Raw genomic sequence first — 20449 nt, 5'->3', positions numbered from 1 at the left:
AATAACATTTTTGTTTCACAATAATGCTAAATTTCCACACACATTAAATCAGTGACTGGATTGATGCAAATCATCCTGTTGGTAATACAATACTATTTTTTAAAATATAGTGTGAATCATCCTGTTAGGGATACAACATTATTTTTTAAAATATAGTATGATGCTGAGAAACATAAAATTATGGGATAGGAAAAAAAAAAAAACAACTCTTTGATAATCTTTACATTGTAAAAACACAGTCCAGAACCTGGTCTTAATTCTGATGATAGTGGGACATAGAAAACATGAAACAGCTTTAGGGCTATTAGAATGAATGAAAACAACCCAGAAGAGAACAAGCAGAGGCTATTTATTCAGAGTCTGCTATAGCAAGGGACCATCAGTTGTGTTTGGCAGAAGCTCAAACGCAACAGCTAGTGGAGTGGGAAAGTTTTATGGTGGGAAAAAAGGAAGGCTTCAGGCAAGCCCTGTGTTCTAGTTTGCTAATGCTGCAGAATGCAAAACACCAGAGATGGACTGGCTTTTATAAAAAGGGGGTTTATTTGGCTACACAGTTACAGTCTTAAGTCCATGAAGTGTCCAAGGTAACACATCAGTAATCATGTACCTTCACTGGAGGATGGCAAATGGCGTCCGGAAAACCTCTGTCAGCTGGGAAGGCACGTGGCTGGCGTCTGCTCCAAAGTTCTGGTTTCAAAATGGCTTTGTCTCAGGACGTTCCTCTCTAGCAAGCTTGCTCCTCTTCAAAACATCACTCACAGCTGCACTGAGTTCCATCTCTGAGTCAGCACATTTATATGGCTCCACTGATCAATGCCCACCCTCAATGGGTGGGGCCACGCCTCCATGGAAATATCCCATCAGTTATCATCCACAGTTGGGTGGGGCACATCTCCATGCAAACAACCTAATTCAAACATTCCAACTTAATCCCCACTATTCTGTCTGCCCCACAAGATTGCATCAAAGAATATGGCTTTTTCTGGGGGACATAATACATTCAAACCGGCACACCCTGATTGGAGGTTGTTGTCATAGGGAAGCTAGAGGTGGGCTAACTAGAAGTAGGAACGTGTGTGATTGGTGTAGGGAAAATATTTTGCCTTCCCTGGTTTTAAGCAGGTTCAAAAACTAAGGAAGCTAAAGTCATTGACCAAGTCCTCACTCTTGTGGGCCAGTTGCTGCAGAAGTTGTAGTTTTGGCTTTCTCGGCTGGTTGCTTATATATATATGAATGATAAATTTTTAGCTGCTGCAGATTTTCATTGGGTTTTTGGTTTAATCTTCAGCTACAACCTGGGAGCCATTTCACTGATGTTCTGTAGGTCCCTGCATATATATATGCAGCCATTGTCCATTTGTATATCCAGTATTCAGTCTCAGGGAAGGATCCAAATTGTTGACATTGAAGAATTGAAAATATACTGTTATTATTATATGTTAACAATAACTTTTCACACCCAAATTGAATGTCTGTACATCCTAGATTCTCAAAATGTGATATGCAACATTATTTGCATCTGGGAGTTTGTTAGAAATGCAGGCCATCAGCCTCCATCAAAGACCTACTGATTCAGTTATTATTATACTTTAACAAAATGTATTTGTCCCTCGCTAAAGTTTTCAAATATTAATGAAAACTTTGCTCAAATATATATATGTTTGAATACTGCATTTTTACTGAGTAAAATGCTTCCTACCTGAAATTAAATAGAGGTAGCAATCCAGGTCCAATTACTGAGGGAATTTGACAGTTATTATTTTCTATCTTTTCTGTACCTCAAAAGCTACAGGTGAAATTTTAGGAATTCAAAAAGAATGGATATGATGGTTGAAATTTATAGTCATTATTTTTAGCCTTGATTGCAGTTAAAAGACAGTGGGGTGAAATGGAAAGTTTGCTGAACTGTAGCAAACATGTGGGACTAACTTGAGAAATGGAGCAGTGAAATATTTGTAGTCAACATTTGAGCATTTACACAACACTGACCATAGTATCATGGGATGATGATTTTAAAAAGAATAAAATAGAGGTCAGTTTTCATGGAGCCTGGTATAATGGAAAGACATTCAATCCACTACTTAAATATGACTGTATTTTTTGGGAATGGATTGTGGAAGCTAAAAGTATTTTTCAACCAGTTGATGTATCATCATCCTACTTTTAAAGATTATTAAATTTATGTTTTTTAAATTTAAATTTAAATTTACATGAATAAATATATCTTGTTTGCCTGCTGTTATGAATTCCAGATACATGTATGCCTTAGACTTTATCAAAATGACTTTCTAATCTCCACTTTCAATTTATTTAATTTCAAAATTTCAATGTAGTAACTGAAAATTGGAACATTGCCATATGCGTAATCAATTATGAATTAAATCATGGTTAATTCATCTTCATTAGAAGTAAGGTTTGGGGACTTAAAGATCAATGGCACTAGAAACTGAACTACTTAGTTTGCATACTTCTTAGTTAAAAGTGAAACTTCATAAAGGACATTGAATAGGTAGTGAGATATGGTAGTTTTGTATAGGTTAGAGTGAAATAGCAACACATCCCAAAGTAATTTGGGGGGAGAATAAAAATATATATGCAGGGCTCCCCTGAGGAGCTGGGGAAAATGTAGAAGTGTTAGACTTCCTCACCTGGATTGTTGCTGATGTTCTCACAGACATTGAGGACTGATGGCTTGGTATGCCAAACACTCTATTTGGAGCCTACCCTTATGAAGCTTGTTGCTGCAAAGGAGAGGCTAAATCTGCTTATAATTGTGCCTAAGAGTCTCCCCCTGAGTGCCTCTTTGTTGATCAGATGTGGCCCTATCTCTCTAGCTAAGCCACCTCTGCAGTGAACTCACTGCTCTTCCCCCTAAGTGGGACCTTCTCCCAGGGGTGGAAATCTCCCTGGCAAAGCGGGACATGACTCCCAGGGACAAGTCTGAACCCAGCATTGTGGGATTGAGAATACCTTCTTGACCAAAAGGGGGATGCAAAATGAAGCGAAGTGAAGCTTCGGTGGCTGAGAGATTTTCAAATGGAGTCAAGAGTTCACCCTGGTGGACACTCTTACACACTATATAGATAACCCTCTTTAGGTTTTAATGTATTGGAATAGCTACAAGTAAATACCTGAAACTATCAAACTCCAACCCAGTAGCCTGGACTCTTGAAGACAGTTGTATAACAATGTAGCTTACAAGGGGTGACAGTGTGATTGTGAAAACCTTGTGGATTGCACTCCCTTTATCCAGTGTGTGGATGATGAGTAGAAAAATGGGAACAAAAACTAAATAAAAATAGGATGGGATGGGGGAGATGATTTGGGAATTCTTTTTTACTTTTATTTTTTATTCTTATTCTGATGTTTATAGTTTAAGGAAAATGTTCAAAATAGATTGGGGTGATGAATGCATATCTATAAGATGGTGCTGTGAACAGTTGATTGTATACCATAGATAACTGTATGGTATGTGAATATGTCTCAATAAAACTGAATTTAGTTAAAACAAAAGCAATTCACACATACATGTGCGCACACACATGAACACACATAGAAGTGGGTTTTGTGCTCACACATATATTTGGGACAGTAGCCCTTTCTCTGAATTATGAATTGCAAGCCTCTCTAATATAGAAACATCATGGTAAATCCAAAAGAAAAATGGGCAAAGAAATGAACAGACAGTCCACAAAACAGAAAATATAAATTTCTCTTAAGCATATGGAAAACTGCTCAACCTTGATCATAAAGAAATGCATATTAAAATAAACTGCAATGCCGTCTTCTGTATATCAGATTAGATTTTTTTTTTAACTTGACAATAAACTCTCTGGGTCAGTCTCTGAGAATTGGGCACTCTGTTACTAATATTTGGCATAAGCCCTATGTGTGACAATATTGTAATACCTATCAAAATTACAAATGCAATACTTTTATGCTCAGTAACCCTGCTTTGGGAAACTCATCCCAGACATGTACTAGCACACATGTGAATTAATATATAACAAGATTATTGCATTTTTATAGTGGTAATATATTGAAAACAACTAAAATGCCCATCTAATCAATAAATTGTTACATCCAAAGAACAGAATATTATGCATCTGTTTTGTTTTTTTTTTCAAAAAGCTACCTATGTGGAAAAAAACTCTAGTGTACACCATAAAGTGAAAAATCAAAGAGTGAAATACTGTGAACTTATTAATCTTGTATAAAAATTAAAAAATGCATGTACATATATGCATGCATACATACATGGATACATACATACATAAATGTGGATATGTTTGTCAATATATAAGTAGCCAATATATAATGAAAACGAATACCTGAGTGGAGAGAAGGGATGGAGCATGAAGAGGGCTGGAGGAAAACTTTTTACTTTTATATATGCTTATCCCTTTTGATACTTGAAATATATAAATGCATTACTTCTTCAACTATTAAATAAATTAACTTGAATTTGAAAAAATAGCAGGAGCAATCAACAACACTGTATACTGCAGAGAAGTCAATTAAACTGAGGAATGTGAATGGTGAAATATTTTTATTGTTAATGATGTATTAGTCTGTCAATGCATATATTGAGCTTTAAGAGGTCTTGCAGCACTGAAACTCACATACCCTAATTTATCTCAGAGTTTTCCAGTTTAATTGATCATTGGTTCCTCTTTCAAATAGCATATACTAATAGCCAATAATGTTAGCATTCTAAGGAAGGCATTTTTAGAAAGCATTGATCTATGAAATTAAAGGAAAAACAACCACCAAATACCTTCTTAGGCACCAGTAATTAACTTCCTTAAATATTCAAAAATCTGATGGACATCTGTGACATGTATTACTAACAATATAATTACAAATGCCTTCATAAAAATGACATATATAATTAAAACCATTGGGAGAAGTGGTTTGCAATAGAACATGAAAAAGGACTGCCAGATATGAGTGAGCTTGAAATCACTTCATGCTGAACCAGCACTGTTAGTCCTTTGAATGCCCTACATTTTTAATTTGGCGTGAAACCATTTCAAGATATGTAGTGAAACTAATGAGGCTGCTACAACTGTGTAAAGCAATAATCAACACTACTTTATTGTGTAGAGTTTATTAAGTCCATGCACGAGATGAACTAAGACAGTTTTTCTTTCAGAAAGAAAGGGGACATATGTTTATACTGTTTTCCTGAATAAAAATAAGTATTCTAAATGTGTATGATGCCTGGAAGAAGGCCAATATCGTTAGTTATTTTCAAACAAATGTAGAACTCCTCGGAGAATCATTCAATGCAATGATTACAGAGACAGTTTTAACATTTCTTGGAATGTGTCGTCAACTATTAAGAAAACAATGGCCCTGTGAGAAAACTAATGGTGGTAAAAGACAAAAGGGTCTTTTCTGGTTTGGGATGGGGCATAAACATACATGTTTATAAACTAAGCACATATATTCAACCAGAAGATTCTTCTTAATCAACGGTGAGTTTTCTTTAAAGCAATTGTGATCAGGGATAGCAAACCTTAATACGTTAGCCTAATACATCTGAACATCTGATAGCTGAATAAGAACTCAGATTTATCCAGGTAGTGTGGCATAACAGGGAAAAAACCTCTGATGAATCTCATATTAATGATTTGTTGTTTTATCTTGTCCAGAATGTAAGCTAAATCAAATGGGTTACATTTTCCCTGCAGACGTTTGTCAGAAAAAAAAAGCATTTGGGCAACAGTTATTAAACCTGGAATTAGTATGGAAATTAAGTCCCAATTATATGTCTCTTTTTGCTGCTGCTTCTAATCTTGATATCACTTGTATTCAAAGTTGATGAGATGAAGTCTAGTCTAGCAAAGCATGCCACGTGTGCTTTATTCATTCAACATCCAGCTAGCCACTGGTCCATTGATTGATTTTGCCAACAAATACTACTGTGATGTGGTGTCAGCACTGGAAATACAGATAAAGTTCAGCCACAGACCCTGCCTGCTGTAAGGAGCTGTAAGGAGGTGTTGCAGGAGGGGTGGGCATCTAATTCAAGCAGGGGATCAGGGAAGTTGTCTTTAATTGGTGACACCTGAGCTCAGTCAATGCTTGACTAGAGTCAGCCAGGTGCAGAGGGCTGGTGAAGCCATTCCATGACCCAGTACACAGGCACACAAAGGAGCAATAGCCAAATGTGTACAGGGAATGACAACCAGCTCATCGTTGCTGAAGAAAGGAGGAGACTACGATGTAAGGATGAATGGGTAGGTGAAAATCAACACAATGTAAATTTGGACTTGGGAGTTTTATAAATAACTGAATTTATAGAGATCCCCAAAGGAAAAGAGGTGGAAAGTAAAAGAAATGCTCAGAAAAATCTTAAAACCTAGCATTTGAAGCACTTTGAGTTACAGCTCATGTCTAAATTTGTATGTTAGTTATGTCCATTCAAGTTATAGTGTGCTCCATCATTTTGAAGTTAAATGATGTTTTGAGAAAAAAAAAAGTGAAAAAAAATGATATTGCATGATAAAAATAAGTGTCATATCTTGTGTGGTCAAGAAAAGGCCTGTGTATACTTAGCATCGAAAGGCACAAATCACACCATGTGTCAGGATGTTTCCAATGTTTTAGCTTTTAATAAAGGGCATAAAAATATTTTATCAGTCATTTAATCATGTAAAATAATGCTACTTAACTAAAAATATTAGAATATTATAGTGTTCAGCTTCATATACTTGAATGGGCTACACTTCTCTTAGCCATATACTATATATTTCAGAGGTTTTTAAAATTTCATTGTCCTTTGATATATATATATATATATATATACATGTGTGTATATATATAATATAATATACCTTACTATCAAGTGCTGCCTTTTTACTAATTTACAATTCATCTAATTGGACTGAATCCCTAACCAATAATATTTAAAGCATTGAATAACTGAGTCATAGAATTTAGGACACGGCATTTCAGTAATGTAGTCTGCATGTACTCAGAAATTCTGGGCTTATCTATGACAGTTATACACAAGCTGGACACCAATATTAAAGATTAGTTCAGAGTTACCAAGAGCCTTCTGGTGAGAACGGAATGTCCGCAAGCTGCCTTTCTGATTGGTATTGTGACATCGGATAAGAAAACAAGATTGGCCTGGGCTATAGCCTCTAAAGACTCTAGGATTGCTGCAGGCCAAGAGTCCCCACTGGAGAAAAAGATATTGGTAAATAAATTATCTTCACATCATACAGTTTGGAGTTACTATGAGAAGGAATATTAGGTTTAAAATTCTTTCCCCCAAATGACACCTTCAGGTAGTAAGCCTACACTCAGCTTTATCCACAGTTGCAAAACAAAGTATCATTTTGAAAACTCCCAACACTGCATGTATTTTTAAACTAACTTTTGATATGCAGTGATGGGTAGATACTTCATACTTACAGAGCTCACAGGCTTACTTAGGTGCAATGGGAGTAAAATCACAATTATTACATTAAAGTAAATAAAAGACCATGTATCTTTTCTTGGTGTCAAAAGTGGAGAGTAGAGTCCCTTTAAATGTATTCTAAGTAAAAAGATGGTGGTCACATTTTAAAATTCTATACCTCACTTTGACAGAATCTAGGTGGTGTGCGCACAACAGCAGCAAGAACACTGATAGCTCAAAAATATCAAGAGGAGTATGAAACACTGTAGGGAGCAGTCTCTTTCTCTTGATTACTGGCTTGCTAAAGCAGAGTCTTATAATAAAAGAATAGTGGAAATGATGAAAGAACAAAAGTCAGGCAGTGAAATTAAGGAGAAGGTAGCGGAGAAAAAAACCCAAAGCATAGAGAGAGAAAGACTTTACTACTTAGTACCTGAGAGAGAGCTGAAACACATAGAGAGGCACATACATCGAACAGGCCAGGCCAGAGAATTTACGAATAAAACATTTAAACAACCACAAGTCCCCAGTGAAATAACACTACCAAAAATTATGACAGAAGAACATGGCATCCAGAAGGCACAGAGAAGAAAGCAGGTAACAGAGAGGGAACAGATGCAAATTAAAGATCACTAGGAACGCATGATTCGAGGGCGAGAACTTATAGAGCAGACTCAAGGAAAGGCTCTTGGAGAAAAAACAGAGCCTGCCATCTGCATGTATGAAGCATAAGAAAGAGAAGAAGGAGTTTGAGATGGTTATTGCATATCCTCTTTTCCAGCCACACCGTAGAAGTCAGATTAAAGTGAATATTCTTATGGAAAAGCCTCAGAATAGAGACGAAGAATATACAGTGATAAAACCATATCCAAAAAAATTCTTGGCTATGCCACCCTTTTTGAGAAGTCAAATAGGAAAAATAAAAGATTAGTAAAGTTTCAGTGCTTTTACAATTAAAAAAAAACAAACATTAGTTCAAATCTCTTAATGAGTATAAATGTAAAAAAGCAAAAAAATAAGTTCTCAGGAATCCTGAGATCTGCTGGAAGTCAGCAAATCTATAGGGACTGGTAGGAATAAATCAACCAAACTGCTTTAATACACAGATTTCTAGATTACTCTAAGTAGTCAGTATATTGTTCACTTTCTTTTTGACAATCATTATCTAAACTTGTTAAGGCTTTCTAATTAAAAGGATGATCCTCTGTGAAATAAATATTATATTATTTTCTCTATTTATTACAAAGTCTGTCTATTTTAAACATAGTCCTGAACTTTGCTTTAGAATGATAGTTATTTTTATTGTGGTGATTCCAGAAATCTAGCGTATTTAAAGAACACTTGTTAAGACAAATCAAATTACCTTTTTAAGGAAGATAATCTTAATGGAGAACCAGAGTGGCATCAAGCATGTTATAAGTTGGAAATACAGTAAAATATGGTTATTGAATTTTGTGAAAAATGGCATCTCTTGTTTACTGAAGTCATTTTCTGAAAGTTTAAGACTTAATTGTTTTTCAGAAAGTCTTCCATTTTCCTACATTTATATTCTTCCATTTCTCTGCATATATATGCTTGTATAGAATTTAACTCATGAATTTTTACTCAAGTGATTTTTCAGTAGCAGTTGACAATTTGGTATAAATAGAAGGCCCAGAGCTGTGCTGCCTGATTTGGTATCCACTTCTATAGACATGAGTGCTATTGAGCACTGGAAATGGAGTTAGTCCAAATGAGATGGACTCTGACAGATTAAGCATTTACTTGTTAATTCTCTAACTTGGGCTGACTTCTTCAACTAGTTGTATAATTTTCAAGGTGTGATACACAAAGTAGTCTTTTGTTTGTGAGTCAGTAAAACCTCAAGTCACTGACAATGTGTAAGTTTTTAGGAGTGTATTTCACCTAAGAAAAACATTAACATTTTATTTCCCTTTCTTTTTAAAAGTTTTCCTAAATGCCGTTATGGCCATAGGAGTGTTTTTCTCTTTAGCTGGTTTTTTTTTTCAATAAAGTTGAAAGGAAAACAAATTTAATCTCTCTTTGGAGCAGTCTGTTTCATAACGAAAGTTGCTTCTAGAGCACTACCATCTGTATACAATACAACTCTAAGAATTCTTATATGGAGAATTTTTCCCCAAAAGATCAGAGAATGCTTGTTTTGATCATTTAAGAATGAAACTGATATTATTTTTCTTAAAAATGTCTGCCTTTGAAATTTGTAGGAAGAGTGGAATTTCTGTAATTTTCCTTTTAAAGATTGGAATGTTGTCATTTATTTTTTTTTTCTAGTTAAGCAGTTTTATTACCAAAATATACAACTTGCACAGAATCGTTCCTTTTCGCTCTCTCTGTCTGCACAATCTACCATGGTCCTTTGGAGGCCACAGAACTGACCTGGATTCACAGGTGCACTGAAGGCTGACCTCTTAAAATACAGGACTCTATCTTTTAGCTTTCCTTTATACAGCAGAGCTTTTGACAGCTTCATCAAAAAAAAAAAAAAATCATAGTTTGAAATAAAAAAATCTATGCTAATTTCTTGAAAAAATCATGATAGATTTTTCTAATACTAAAGTAATGTTTTTTAATATGGACAGTAAATTTACTTCTGAAGTACAGAATAGGCATACAAGCATTATCAAATAACTGGAGAAAATCATCTTTGTAAATTATCTCAAGGCTTTAAAGGCCTTGAGATAAATTGAGTAATCTCTTAATTTTTTTAATTTTTTTTATTAAGATTTATTCACATACCATATAATCATCCAAAGTATATAATTCATTGATCACATGCCATCATATAGTTGTCCATTCATCACCCCTATCTATTTTTTTTTAACATTTTTCTTGTACCAGAAAAAAGTGAAAGAATAGGAAGTTAAGAGTAAAAGCAAAAAACCCAAATCCACCCCCCCCATTTTTCCTTTAGTCTTCCCCCCCCCCCGCCATTTTTCTAATCATCCATCCATACACTGGATAGGGGAGTGTGATCCACATGGCTTTAACAATCACATTGTCATCCCTTGTAAGCGCCATTGTTATACAATCATCTTCAATATTCAAGGCTTCTAGGTTGTAGTTTGATAGTTTCAGGTATTTACTACCAGCTATTTCAATTCATTAAAACCTAAAATGTGTTATCTATATGGTGCATAAGAGTGCCCACCAGAGTGACCTCTCTCCTTTTGCAATCTCTCAGCCACTGAAACTATTTGGGTCAGAATCTATATTTTCTAAACAGTGTAATTCTACAGGCAGTTTGTTCAAACACCACAATTACATGGAACTTTGAATAGGAAGTGAGATATGGTAGGTTAGTATAGGTTAGAGTGAAATAGTGAAACATCCCAAAGTAATTTGGGCAGAGAATAAAAAATATATTTACAGACCCCTACCCACCTACCCCTGAGGAGCCGGGGGAAGGTGCGGAAGTGTTGGACTTCCTCACCTGGACTGATGTGGGTGTTGTCACAAACATTGGGACTGGCAGTTTGATGTGCCAAGCCCTCTATCATGGGACTTGCCCTTACAAAGAAGCTTGTTACGGCAAAGGAGAGGCTAAACTTGCATATAATGGTGCCTAAGTGTCCCCCCTGAGTACCTCTTTGTTGCTCAGATGTGGCCCTCTCTCTGTCTCTAACTGAGCCACCTCGACAGGTGAACTCACTGCCCTCTCCCTATGTGGGACCCGACTCCCAGGGGTGTAAATCTCCCTGGCAACGCAGGATATGATTCCTGGGGATGAATCTGGACCAGGCATCATGGGATTGAGAATATCTTCTTGACCAAAAGGGGGATACAAAATTAGATAAAATAGTTTCAGTGGCTGAGAGATTTCAAATGGAGTCGAGAGGTCACTCTGGTGGACATTCTTATGCACTATATAGATAACACCTCTTAGGTTTTAATGTATTAGACTAGCTAGAAGTAAATACCTGAAACTATCAAACTCCAACCCAGCAGTCTGGACTCCTGGAGATGATTGTGTAACAATGTAGATTACAAGGGGTGACAGTGTGATTGTGAAAACCTTGTGGATCACACTCCCTTTATCTAGTGTATGGATGGATGAGTAGAAAAATGGGGACAAAAACTAAATGAAAAACAGGGTGGGATGGGGGGGATGGTTTGAGTGTTCTTTTTTTCCTTTTATTTTTTATTCTTATTCTGATTCTTTCTGATGTAAGGAAAATGTTCAGAAATAGATCGTAGTGATGTAAGCATAACTATATGATCATACTGTGAACAGTTGATTGTATACCATGGATGATTGTATGGTATGTGAATATATTTCAATAAAACTGAATTTAACTAAAACAAACAAACAAACAAAAAGAAACACAGTCAGTTTCAACCTTTACCCTTTGGTCCTATTGGCCCAGTCTTAACCAAATCTGCTTCATTCATATCTCTAATTGAGGTCTGAGCTCCTTTTCAGCTTTTTTTTTTTTTTTTTTTAACAGCTGCTGTATGCACTAATACTGACATTCATATCTGCTGAGCTCTAGCTCTGAGTTTCAGGTGTCACACAGATACCCAACATTCCAGAGACCAATCAGGTTATACACAAAGGGATCAGCATCTCAGAGCTTGGAGATAGCCATTACAATTCAGGAATAGATTTGACTGCTGTAAGAGCTTACAATCTAGGGACCATTACAATAATCATTTCCCTGTTAGGCTGTGCTCTAAGATTCAGTTCTGAATTTACACATTGTACTTAGTCCACGTTGGTGAGGCATTATAGTGTTTGCCTTTGTTTCTAGTGTACTTCACTCAAAATTCTGTCTACAGGATCCATTCACCTTGTTGTGTATCTCACAGCTTCACTCCTCCTCATAGTTGCTCAATATTCCATTGTATGCATACACTTCTGTTCACCATTCTGTTCTTCAGTCAATGTACTCTTAGCCCATCTCCACCCACTGCAAATCATGATTGCTGCCTCCATGAACACCAGTGTGCAAATGTCCATTCATGTCTCTGCTCTTAGATCTTCCAAGCACATACCCCATAAAGACATTTCAGACCTTTTATCCCCCACATATTTAACTTCTTGTGGAACCACCACAGTGACCTCAAGAAGGGCTACACCATTCTGCCTCCTCATCAACAGTAAATAGGCACATCCCTCTCTCCATGTTTTCTCCAGCAATTTTATTTATATTTTTCCTACAATTTTATAGATATATTCACATACCATACAATTATCCACAGTGTACAGTCAGTTGTTCACAGTATCATCATATAGTTACACATTTATCACCACAGTCAGCACTTGAATATATTGATTACTATGAAAAAAAAATTTTAGTGAATATTAAAAAAGATAATAAAAAGAAAAATAAAGTGTCATACAATACAATAGTAAGGACAGAAAACAACACCACTACCAAGAATCCCATATCCTTCCCTTATATCCCCCTCTCATACACAATTAGCTTTGGTATATTTCCTTTGTTACATTTAATGAAAGCATATTACAATGTGACTGTTGACCATAGACTCCAGTTTGCTTTGATTATGTTTTTTCCCAAATACCATCCCATTTTCAACACTCTACATGGTTGACATTCATTTGCTCTCCAACATGCAAAAAAATTTTTATGTTTGTATATTTAGTAACAGTCATTGGCCACTCCAGTTTTTCCAAATTATACAATCCCAGTCTTTATCATCTATTTTTACCTCTAGTGTCGTACATTTCCCTATCACACCTCTTTCAGCTTTACTCACAGACATCATTGTTCACTGTAGTTACAATATTGTGCTACCAACACACAGTATTATGTTATCTATTTCTGGATCTATACAATCAATCCTGCTGAGCATTCTGCAGTCCTTCAGCATCAAATGCCCGCTCTCTACCTTCTTTCTATCTCTTGGTAGGCTGTGTTATCAGCTTTTTTTTTTTTAAATTCAGTTTTACTGAAATATATTCACATACCATACAGTCATCCATCATATACCATCAACTGTTCACAGTATGATCATATAGTTATGCATTCATCACCACAATCTATTTCTGAACATTTTCCTTACATCAGAAGAATCAGAATAAGAATAAAAAATAAAAGTAAAAAAAAGAACACCCAAACCATCCCCCCATCCCATCCTATTAATCATTTAGTTTTTGTCCCCACTTTTCTACCCATCCATCCACACACTAAACAAAGGGAATGTGATCCACAAGGCCTTCACAATCACACTGTCAGCCCTTGTAACTTACATTATTATATAATCATCTTCAGGAGTCCAGACTACTGGGTTGGAGTTTGGTAGTTTCAGGTATTTACTTCTAGCTATTCCAATACATTAAAACCTAAGAGGTGTATAGTGCATAAGAATGTCCACCAGAGTGACCTCTTGACTCCACTTGAAATCTCTCAGCCACTGAAAGTATTTCGTCTCATTTTACATCCCCCTTTTGGTCAAGAAGATATTCTCAATCCCATGATGCCAGGTCCAGATTCACCCCCGGGAGTCATATCCTGCGTTGCTAGGGAGATTTACACCCCTGGGAGTCGGGTCCCACATAGAGGGGAGGGCAGTGAGTTCACTTGCCAAGGTGGCTCAGTTAAAGAGAGAGAGGGCCACATCTGAGCAAAAAAGAGGTACTCAGGGGGAGACTCTTAGGCACCATTATATGCAGGTTTAGCCTCTCCTTTGCAGTAACGAGCCCCACAAGAGCAAGTCCCATGATAGAGGGCTCGCCACATCAAACCGCCAGTCCCAATTTGTGACAACATCAACACCAGTCCAGGTGAGGAAGTCCAACACCTTTGCACCTTCCCCCAGCTCTTCGGGGTGGGGGGGGATGGTGGCTGTAAATATATTTTTTATTCTCTGCCCAAATTACTTTGGGATGTGTCACTATTTCACCCTGACCTATACCAACCCACCGTATCTTACTTCCTATTCAAAGCTCCATGCAATCGTGGTGTTTGAACAAACTGACTGTAGAGTTATACTGTTTAGAATATATAGATCCTGCACCAAATAGACATCTCTTCCCTTGGTCTAACATGGAAGTTGAAGTTTTAAAACACAGTCAGTTTCGACCTTTACCCTTTGGCCTGGTTTGCCCTAGTCTTAACCAGATCTGCTTCATTCATATCACTAATTAAAGTCTGGGCTCTTTTTTAGCTATTTTTTAGCAGTTGCTGTATGCACTAATACTGACATTCATATCTGTCAAGCTCTAGCTCTGAGTTTCAAGTATCTCAGAGATATGCATTGTTCCAGAGACCAATTAGGTCATACACAAAGGGATCAGCATCTCAAAGTTTAGAGACAGGCATTACAATTCAGGAATAGAGTTGACTGCATAAGAGCTTACAATCTAGGGATCATTACAATAATCAAGTCCGTGTTAGGCTATGTTCTAAGATTCAATTCTGAGTTTACACATTGTCGTTAGTCCATGTTGGTGAGGCATTATAGAGTCTGCCTTTATTTCTGGCATACTTCACTCAAATACTGTGTACAGGATCCATTCACTTCGTTGTGTGTCTCACAGCTTCACTCCTTCTTGTAGTTGCTCAATATTCCATTGTATGCATATACCACAGTTCACCATTCTGTTCCTCAGTCTATGTACCCTTAGGTCACCTCCACCCATTGCAAATCATGATTGCTGCCTCTGTGAACTCCAGTTTGCAAATGTCCATTCATGTCTCTGCTCTCAGTCTTCAAATGACATACCCCATAATGAGGTTGCAGGACCTTATGGTCCCCACATACTTAACTTTTTGTGGAACAACCACACTGACCTTCAGAAGGGCTATACCATTCTACCTGGTCATCAACAGTAGATAGGTAAATCCCTCTCATCATGTTTTCTCCAACACTTTTATTCCTATATATATTTTTTCTTACAATTTTATAGAATTATATTCACATACTATACATTCATCCACAGTGCACAATCAGTTGTTCATGGTATCATCATAAAGTTGTACATTTATCACCACAATCAGCACTTGAACATATTGATTACTAAAAGAAAAATTGTTTTTTTTTTTAGCAATAAGAAAAAAATGATAAAAAGAAAAATAACATGTCATACAATACAATATAGTAGTACGGACAGAAAATAACACCACTACCAAGAATCCCATATTCCTCCCCTATATCCCTCTCTCGTATACACTTAGCATTGGCATATTGCCTTTGTTACATTTAATGGAGGTATATTACAATGTTACTGTTGACCATAGACTCCAGTTTGCTTTGATTATGTTTTTTCCCAAATACCATCCCATTTTCAACACTCTACATGGTTGACATTCATTTGCTCTCCAACATGCAAAAACGTTTTTATATTTGTATATTTAGTAACAGTCATTGGCCACTCCAGTTTTTGCCACGTTATACAGTCCCAGTCTTTATTATCTATCTTTACCTCTGGTGTCATACATTCTCCTATCCCACCTCTTTCAGCTTTACTCACAGACATCTTTGTTCGGTGTACTTATAATACTATGCTACCATCACACAGTATTATGCTATCTATTTCTGGATCTATACAATCAATCCTGCTAAACATTCTGTGGTCCTTCAACATCAAATGCCTGATCTCTACCATCTTTCTATCTCCTGGTCGCCTGTGTTGTCAGCCTTTAACTCCCAAATTTGTTCATTAATGTCTGTTCATATTAGTGAGACCATACAGAATCCGTCCTTTCGTATCTGGTTAACTTCACTCAACATAATGTCCTCAAGGTTCATCCATGTTACTATATGTGTGTTATCAGCTTTGAACTCTCAAAGTTTGCTCATTAATGTTAGTTCATATTAGTGATACCATACAGTATTTGTCCTTTTGTTTCTGGCTAACTTCACTCAACATAATATCCTCAAGGTTCATCTATGTTATTATATGTTCCACGTCTTTGCTCTGTCTTACAGCTGCATAATATTCCATCATGTGTATATACCAGAGTTTGTTTATCCACGGGTCCATTGATGGACATTTGGGCTGTTTCCATCTCTTGGCAATCATGAATAATGCCACAATAAACTTTGGTTTACAACTGTCTGTGTCTTCACTTTCAGTTCCTTTGAGTATATACCTAGCAATGGAATAGCTGGGTCATATGGCAGATCTATACTTAGCTTCCTGAGGAACCTCCACACTGTCTTCCAGAGTGGTTGCACCTTTCTACTTCCCACCATCAATGAATAAGTGTGCCTCTTTCTCTACATCCTCTCTAGCACTTGTAATTTTCTGTTTTTTGGATAATGGCCATTCTGGTAGGTGTGAGATGATATGTCATTGTGGTTTTAATTTGCATTTCCCTAATAGCCAGCGAAGTTGAGCATTTCTTCATATGTTTTTAGCCATTTGTATTTCCTCTTCAGAAAAGTGTCTGTCCATGTCTTTTGCCCATTTTTTAATTGGGTTGTTTGTCTTTCTGTTGTTGAGTTGTAGGATTGCTTTATATATTTGGGATATTAAACCCTTATCTGATATTCCATTGTGTAGGTGGCCTTTTTACTTTTAAAACAAAGTCCTTTGATGTACAAAAATGTTTGATTTTGAGGAGATCCCATTTGTCTATTTGTTTTTTGGTTGCTCGTGCTTTGGATGTAAGGTTTAGGAAACCACCTCCTATCACAAGATCTTTAAGAAATTGCCCTACATTTTCTTCTAAGGGTCTTACAGTCTTTGCATTAATGTTTAGGTCTTTGATATATTTCAAGTTAATTTTTGTATAAGGTGTGAGAAAGGGGTCCTCTTTCATTCTTTTGGAAATGGATATCCAGTTCTTCAAACACCATTTATTGAAGAGGCTGCTCTGTCCCAGTTGCTTTGACTTGACTGCCTTATGAAAAATCGGTTGTCCATAGATGCAGGACTCTATTTCTGAACACTCAGTTTGATTCCAGTGGTCAGTATCTCTATCCTTTTGCCAGTACCATGCTGTTTTGTGCACTGTAGCTTTGTAATATGCTTAAAAGTCAGGTAGTGAGAGACCTCCCACTTTGTTCCTCTTTCTCAAAATATTTTTTTGCTATTCAGAGCAACTTGCCCTTCCAAATAAATTTGGTTATTCATTTTTCTATTTCTGCAAAGTAAGTTGTTGGGATTTTAATTGGTATTGCATTGAATCTATAAATCAGTTTAGGTAGAGTTGACATCTTAATTATATTTAGTCTTCCAATCCATGAACACGGTATATTCTTCCATTTTTTTCAGGTCCTATTTGATTTATTTTAACAGTTTCTTGTAATTTTCTTTGTATAGGTCTTTTGTGGCCTTCATTAACTTTATTGTTATATACATCATTCTTTTGGTTGCTAAAGGAAATGGAATTTTTTTCTTGATTTCTTCCTCTTTTTGCCTATTACTTGTGCATAAGAACACTACAAATTTTTGCATGTTGATCTTGTAGCCTATCACTTTGCTGTATTCATTGATTAGCTCTCATAGCTTTGCTGTAGATTTTTCTGGATTTTCTACATATAGAATCATGTCATCTGCAAACAGTGAAAGTTTTACTTCTTCCTCTCCAATTTGGATGCCTTTTATTTCTTTTTCTTGCCTGATTGCTCTAGCTAGAATATTTAGTATAATGTTGAATAACAATGGTGACAGTGGGCATCCCTGTCTTGTTCCTGATCTTAGAGGGAAAGCTTTCAGTCTCTCCCCATTGAGTACTATGTTAGCTGTGGGTTTTTCATACTGACTTTATCATATTGAGAAAGAATCCCTTATATTCCTATCCTTTGAAATATTTTCATCAAGAAAGGATGTTGGATTTTGTCAAATGCCTTTTCTGCATTGATCAAGTTGATCATGTGGTTCTTCTGCTTTGATATATTGATGTGGTGTATTACATTAATTGGTTTTCTTGTGTTATGCCAGCCCTGCATACCTGCAATAAATTTCACCTGGTGGTGGTGAATAATTCTTTTAATGTGCTGCTGGATTAAATTTGCAAACATTTTGTTGAGGATTTCTGCATCTATATTCATTAAAGAGATTGGTCTATAATTTTCTTTTTTTTGTAGTATCTTTGTCTGATTTTCACATTAGGGTGATGTTGGCTTCATAGGGTAGCTTTCCTTCCTCTTCAATTTTTTTGAAGACTTTGAGCAGGATCTGGTCCTGGGCTTTTCTTTTTGGGGAGCCTTTTGATGACTAACTCAATCTCTTAACTTGTGATTGGTTTGTTGATGTCATCTATTTCTTCTCAGGTCAATGTTGGTTGTTTATGCTTTTCTAGGAAGTTGTCCATTTCATATAAGTTGTCTAGTGTATTAGCATATAGTTACTCATAGCATCTTCTCATTATCTCCTTTATTTCTGCAGGGACAGTAGTTATGTTTCCTTTCCCATTTCTGATTGCATCACATATAAGGGAAGCTCAATAAGACTATGTACAGATTTCTAAATATTATCCACTTCATGAAGGCTTAAAATATATTAGCAAATGATTGAAAAAAAATATTTTATATTTCATCTTTTCTGTAGTTATTCCCCCCACCCTTATAATTTTAAACATTTGCACATTCTCCCTTTTTCTCTTGGTTTATCTTTTATCATTTTTTTCAAAGAAAACTTTCTAGATAAATCTATTAAATGTTTTTCTTTTTGTTCTTACTTGTCTGTTTCAGATTTTATGTATCCTAATTTGTTTCCTTTTCTTTCAGAATACTTTCTCATGTTTTAACTTTGTGAGATGGTTAAAACATAAACCAATTATTTGTATTGCCTATTTTAATTAACATAATCATACTCAGGTATGAACTTTCTTACCTACAATTTTTACCTGATTTAGGTGGGCTCCAAAATAAAATATTTCTTCTTTTATTGTTTTCTAGATAACATAATTATTTTATTTGAATTTTAGTTGACCAAAGAGTTTTTAGAAGTTAGTTTTTGAATATCCAGTTGGAAGGAACCTTTTATTTTCTGATATTACTACTAATTTCAATTGTTGCATTGAGGTTGGAAGATGCTGAAAGCACTTTTTCCCTATGTTTAATATTATTGAGGTTCCTTCAAGGTTTAAATAGATGTAAGGCCTTTTGCATTTCAACATGCTTTTTAAAAATATTCAGAGTACAGAGTACCTCACCACCCCCCACACGCACACATACAACTTGGCTGTGAGACCTAAGTCATTGACTATGACATTCATTTCTCTACCTCACTACTTAATTTATCTGTTCTATCTCTTGTGGCCTTAGAGATGTGAATAAAGGTTTCCTGCTTCTAGTATTTCCAGTCTCCTTCTCTTTGTTTTATCTCCTCTAATTACTGTATTGTAAATTTCCCTCTATGTATTTGTTGCAAATACATTTGTGATAGTCAAATATTTCCCATCAATTATGTTCTTTAGCATTGTAAATTGTCCTTCCTTACCTTGTCTAATGATTTTTAGGTCTGAATTTCACCTTGTTTGATTTTAAGATCTTAATCCTTTTGTTCCTTCCTATTTCTTTCCTCCCATCCTCTCATTTTCTTCCTTTCCTCCTTCCTCTCTTTCCCTTCCTTTCTTTCCTTGCCTGATATACATTTGCCCATAATTTTATTTTTATGTTTTCTGAATCAATTTGTTTTCAGTCATGTTTCTTATATACAACACAGACTTGAGTTCTGCTCGTGAGTCAATCTGAATTTTTTTTTCTCTTACTTGGGTGAATGGCAGAATTTTTTCTTAGTTTTGAGTTATGCTTTTTAAAGAAGACTTTCAACTTATAATCTTTTTGAGTTTTTATGTTTTAATGTATGTTTATGAGTGTGTGCTTCTGATATATAAAAAGGTTTACATTTTTGTTCTAGAGAATTCTTTTGTAATCATATTCATACTAATACCTTTAATTCTCTATTAACTTAGATACTGTTTCATTTTGCTAAAGCTTCTGGAATGCAGAATACCAGAAATGGATTGGTCTTTACAATGGGGGTTTATTAGTTCACAAATTTATAGTTCTAAGGCCAGAAAATGTTCCTATTAATGCATCAATAGGATATTACCTTCTCTGAAGAAAGGCCAATGGCATCTGGGGTTCCTCTGTCAC

The 20449-nt window shown here is 35.8% G+C and overlaps 1 pseudogene; it reads left to right on the top strand.

Moving 5' to 3' along the window:
- The first annotated feature begins 6173 nt into the window (after positions 1–6173).
- LOC119535345 lies at positions 6174–8345 on the top strand (annotated as a pseudogene).
- Positions 8346–20449: the final 12104 nt, after the last annotated feature.

Source organism: Choloepus didactylus, chromosome 5 (assembly GCF_015220235.1).
Source record: "Choloepus didactylus isolate mChoDid1 chromosome 5, mChoDid1.pri, whole genome shotgun sequence".
Taxonomy (NCBI): domain Eukaryota; kingdom Metazoa; phylum Chordata; class Mammalia; order Pilosa; family Megalonychidae; genus Choloepus; species Choloepus didactylus.
Note: the sequence above shows the minus strand (reverse complement) of the source record. Positions and strands in the feature narration are given on the sequence as shown.